Raw genomic sequence first — 6,000 nt, forward strand, 5'->3', positions numbered from 1 at the left:
GAGTAAAATACATAATCACAAAGAGACTAATTTGATTTAGGGATTTTGTGAATTTATCAAACCTGAATTTAATGCCAGTTTAATCATTAGAATTTGTAAAGAGATTTGGAATTCTAATTTTTAGACTTAGATAATTTCGCAGCGAGAGCTGATTAATTTTACCATTGTGATTTGAGTTCTAGAATTGTTCTTAATAAAGCATAACAATTATTTAATCTGGTTTTTCTGAATTTCCTGAGAATTTCCCTGAACTTATCGTGTTTCTTATTGAATTAGTTCTTGTTTTTATTGCTTTTTTGCTCTTTCCATTTTAATATAATTTATTCTGTTTAGAATAATTAAAAGATTATTAAATCTATTGTGTAAACCTAGAGTCATCGTGGATTCGATCCCTAAATATTACATTATCTCTCAATTTGAAAGAGTAGCTCTAGGGTAAATTTAAGCATATCATGTAGGTGTGGTGAATGTGTTATTGGGTGTTCTATTTAATGATTGGTTTGTTATGTTTTATTTGTGGTTGAATTCTTGATTTGCTTGTGTGTATAGCTCGTAGATGGGAGGATCAACTCACTGGGTATTTCTGGTAATACTCATGCATCTCATTGTGTTTGTGTTGCAAGTAATGCATGTGTAGAGTGGAATCATGGCGATGAGGAGGATGATGATATAGGGTCTCAATTGTATTATTTGGTCATGTTGGAACCTGGTTTAGAAGCACGTTAGGTTGATGGTTTTATTGGTTATAATTAATATGGTATTGTATTTTAATATATTGGAGTTGGTTTGATATGTTTTACGTTGTGTGTATGTTGGGTTATTGTTGGTTTATTAGTTAGATTGTAATTAAATATTATGGAGTATTTAATTATATTATTATTATTATTATTATTATTATTAAAAAAAGGGTCGGGTTGTTTAAGTTTAATATCAGAGCCCTTACGGTTCTAGGCAGTTAAGTGGAGTGGTGTTAGAGTGGTTTATGAGAATTTAATTGGTGGAATTATTTTCCTGTTTCTTGGTGAATGATGTTGTGAATGGTTGTTGTGTGATGAAAATTGATTATGAGTAGTTATTCAATTTGAGTGGGTATGGAGTCCTAGAATCATCCTCTTTGAGCCTTCAATGAGATTCCACGGTAAGTCGTTTTATGTGTTGTTAGTGTGTTGTGTTTTTAGCTTCTGTGTGGGAAGTGCAGTTAGCTATTGAAAAGTGTTGGAAAGAGGTGGATCAGGATATAAAGGTAGCCATGATTTGTAAAAGTGGATGTGTTGCAAATGGATTTCCGAGAAGTTAAGATGGATATTTATTATGGATTTTTTCTTTTGTGACTTGTGTGTCATGTGGAAAAAGGAAATCGCTCGGGATTTCTATAAATAAAAAGTTTCCATAAATAAAAAGTCCCTAAAAATAAAAAGTTTTATAAATACTTAGAACTTGTTTAATTATGTAAAGGGAATTTGTAAACACCAAAGTGTTTAAGATGTTTTTGGAGTGAAGCCTGGGAGTGGCCATGGCGGTGGTGATGTTTTGGGAAGGAATATGGTGGTTATTATGACATTGCGATGTTTTACGAGGATCACGGGGTGGTCCTAGTTATGGAAATACTTATAGACGTTATGACTGTTTGTTGTAAGGGTGTGGGGTCCCGACCACCTCATGGGGAGATGGGGGTTCTCCTGAGGGGACGGAGGGTTCCTAGATACCGATAGCTCTAGGGACTACGGTCCTGAGGGTTGCAAAGGAGATGGGGGTTCTCCTGAGGAGAAGGGGGTTCTCCTGGTACAGAGATCTTAAGGGTGATGACCTAAGGGTTAGACGGTTTGGCTCGAAGATAGCGGGAGGCTCTGAGAGTGTGATAGGTATGGCTTGAAGGTTGCGACCTAAGAGCATATGAGTTTGGGGCAAAAGTGTCAAGGACGTGGAGATAAGCTAACCAATAAGACGCAGATTTAGGAGATTGATGGGGGTTCAATCTCAAATTTTCTGTTGTGACCGGATGCGGATCTTGGGATTGAAGGGGGTTCAGTCTCGAGGGTTTTTGTGTGTTGACCGGGGGGGTCAGGTTTATGCTGGTTGGGGGGCAGAGCTGTGATGATTGGGAGAGGCAGGTTTGGATTGACCGTTGGGGTCTGAATTGTGTTGACCAGTGGGGTCAAGGTGTTGTGCACCGTTGGGTCACGTTGTGGTACAAACCACTGTGACAGTGGAAAAGTTTTGCAGTAGGACTACAGTGGTTTCAGATTCGAGGACGAATCTATCGTTAGAGGGAGAGAATTGTAACGCTCGTGTCCCAAAAAATAATGAAATATTAGAGTTTATATCAGGAATTAGGTGGAATCGGTTTAGTATCGGTTTAGATAAATTTTGGTTTAATTTAATTAAACCAAGAAATCCTAGATTTCTCTATAACTCACGCCTCTCTACTCTCTTTTGGTGGTTGTGGTCATTCCTGTAGAGAGAAAAAAGAGAGCTTGTTTGTGGAGAAGAGGTGTGAGGAAGGAGAGGTTCGATTTTGGTGTGTTAGGCAAATGAGCAGAATCGTTAGGGTTTGGAAGGAAACGGTTTCGACATATCAAATCGTCGTCAAAGGTAATGAAATTTGGTAGAATTATTCCCAAGCCTTTATAGTAATTCTCCTTTTTACAGAAGTTGATTTGGACTTAAACTTGATGAGTTATTGGCAGTTTTGTGAGACACGTTTTCTCAGACGCGAGTGGGGACCACCGGGGATTTTAACTGAGATCGTGGTTTCGTCTGGTTTCTGATCGGCAAGAGATTTTTTGTAGGGATTTGATAGTTAACGGTTGGTTTTTATTTTAGGGTTTCTTCTTTGAGACTGTTCTTTTCTGTCCAGTTTACTTCAAGGTTGCTTTTGGATGTATGACTTGTTGTAGGACGTTTCTGGACTGTTTCAGACGCAAGGAGAGTTCCTCCTGGTTGTATTTCTTGTTCAAATCAGCTTTTTAAGGTGAGCTTGTTTATCTACGCGATTGGGTTGTATGACTTGTTTTGTGTGATGATGTGTAGCTGTGGTGAATATGTTACTGGTGTTCTATTTAATGATTGGTTTGTTATGTTTTATTTGTGGTTGTACTCTTAATTTTCTTGTGTGTATAGCTCGTAGATGGGTGGATTGCCTCACTGGGTATTTCTGGTAATACTCACACATCTCATTGTGTTTGTGGTACAGGTAATGCATGTGTAGCGTGGAATCATGGCGATGAGGAGGAAGATGATCTAGGGTCTCGGTTGTATTATTTGGTCATGTTGGAACCTAGTTTAGAAGCATGTTAGGTTGATGGTTTTATTGGTTATAATTGATATGGTATTGTATTTTAATATATTGGAGTTAGTTTGATATGTCTTCCGCTGTGTATGTTGGGTTACTATTGGTTTATTGGTTGGGTTGTAATTAAATATTATCCGACAGTCGGTCTGTGAGCCCATCCATATCCGACGGTCGGTTTGCTACGTCTGGGAGGCTATAAAGACTTGTTTACCATCCCTACAAATCACCACATGATTTTTCCCTGTGTTTTGTCCTCAATCGCACAGTTCCGACAATCACTTCCCGGAAGGTCACCCATTCTGAGACTACTCCAGCTCAAGCACGCTTAACTCTGGAGTTCTGTCAGGCCTCTTGACCGAAAAAATAAGTGCATTTTGGTGACATAGGTGCCCAAATCAATTATTTTAAATCTCTCTACATGTCCCTGAATTCTCGGGGTCACACAATCCTCCCATCTATTGAGCTATACACACAAGAAATAAGATCTACATATGCTACATTCAACAAACAACAACAAACCAGACAATACACGAAGGAAACAAAGCATCAGCCGCTTGTTGAGGATGGTAGCACCTGAGGGTGTAGACTGAAACTGGTCATCCAAGATTGACTGATCCTCATTCGGGATCGACCAGTCCGGTACCCGAAGCAACTTTTCTCTTTTTCGTTTTAAACCGACTTGTAGGGTTTTATTTGAGTATTTTAGCATGAGGCTCGACCTCTAGAAAAAAAAAACAACTTTATTCTACGCAGCTTTTGAGTACTTGTAAGCTTTGGGAGAAGATCGCTATCCTTCTTAATACTTGGGAGAGTAATTCTGAACCCTATTTATTCTACTCTTTTGCAATTCAATTATGTTTTCTTCATCACTGATTTGCTGTTCTTTCATCTCCATGTCTGAGTAGTTTCTCTATTGGGTTTAGGGTTTCATAAGTTTTTTATGATTAATTAATGTTAGGCCGTTAGACTAGGCATTGATCTTATTATTCTTCATCTATTGTTGTTTTTGATGCTTAAGCTAGATTGATCACCAAGATTAAGATCTTAGATTAAATTCATCGGAGCACCGAAAGTGTTGTTGATTTTCCTGAAAAGAACTTAGGTGAGCAAAGTGATTCTTAACCAACGGGAGTTAAAGCTAAGACACTTTGTGAACATATCAAACTTGAACCTTGTTAATGCTTGTTTAATTTTCTGAATTTAAACGGGAGTTTAGGGTTTAGAAATTTCATGCATAGATAGTTAGCACCGCATGAGTGGGTTGGCTTTACACTAGCGATTTGAGTTCAAGAACGGTCCTTAATGCATCACATCTGATTGTCTGCATTATTATCATAGCTCCTGACGATTCCCTTTTCCCAATGCTTTTTATATATTGATTTAAACACCATTTTATTTACGATTTATGTTAGTCACTTTCACAGACAAAATTCTCTTGTAGCTATATTAATCTTCATAATTTCATATTGTGATAGTTTGATCTCTGTAGATTCGATCCTGAAATATTACAATGATATTACTAGATTGTGGTTGAGTACGCATTAGGTTTTAATTGACCTTTGATCAAATCTCCTTCAATCTCCAGCTCTGATTTCTGCCTCCTAACACCTCACACGAGTCCAAGGCATTCCCAGGAGTGAAACCAAGCCACATGAATCAAGAGAAAACACACAAACACCCAAAGAAATCAATCAAATAACTCGTAGAATCAGAGAAAACAGATATTTAGCTTAGGTAAGTCATGGTCATGCACTCACTTTTGAACGAAAGATTTTTTACTCTACAAGCACAAAAACAGCCTCGTAGCAAGCTCCTACCATGTCTTTATCCTCAGATCACCCACAGGGACAAATATCTCAATAACAAGCAATTGACTCCTCCAAAACTCACACGAAACCTTTTCTCTCTTCTTTTCTCTGGGAACGACAAAGATCGGCTATAAAACCCTCAAATCGACTTTTCCTTTAAATAACATGGTTTAGGGTTTCTCCTAACCAAACCGTTCTAATTCGGCGATTTAAAACAAATCGATCGAACTATAATTTGTTGGTGTAGATTGACATCCATCGTTAAACCAAAGGTAGACCCACATAGAGGTTAGGGAGGTCAAGTGACCTGGGTAAAATTTTGATATAAAGCTTTTTGATTTAATGTACTGAAGTTCTTGTAGCAAATTTGGTTTTCTTCGGTAATTTAACACTCTCTAACCCAGGTTCAAGATTCCCAAACTACACCAATAGTCTTATTTTGTGTGTTTTAAATATTTAACTACTTAAAAATATATTATTAACCTGGATAAAATTTTCGCATGCAATTCGGTTCATGGATGTTACAAGTACAAACTAGGCCTGGGCAAAATACTCGAACCCGAAAAACTCGACCCGAACCCGTATCCAAAATTTTAAAATACCCGAATGGGTTGAAGATTTATTGAGATCAGGTATCCGAACCCGATCGGGTATTATCTGATTAGCCGATATCCGAACGGATACCCCAATTAACCCGAAAATGTATAAACATAGTGCAAATTAATCACTAGAGAGATTTGAACCCATCACATAATTTAGTGGGTGCAATCTAACCATTTTACCACTTTAATATCTTTGAAAAATTCTAAAACCTCTCGTAATTATATATTACTCTGTACAACTTTCATTTTTTTTTTAAGAATTTAGATATGAGAGATTTTACTTATTTTGTAGAGACTT

This window comes from Camelina sativa, chromosome 6, assembly GCF_030686135.1.
Source record: "Camelina sativa cultivar CO46 ecotype springtype chromosome 6, ASM3068613v1".
Lineage (NCBI taxonomy): Eukaryota > Viridiplantae > Streptophyta > Magnoliopsida > Brassicales > Brassicaceae > Camelina > Camelina sativa.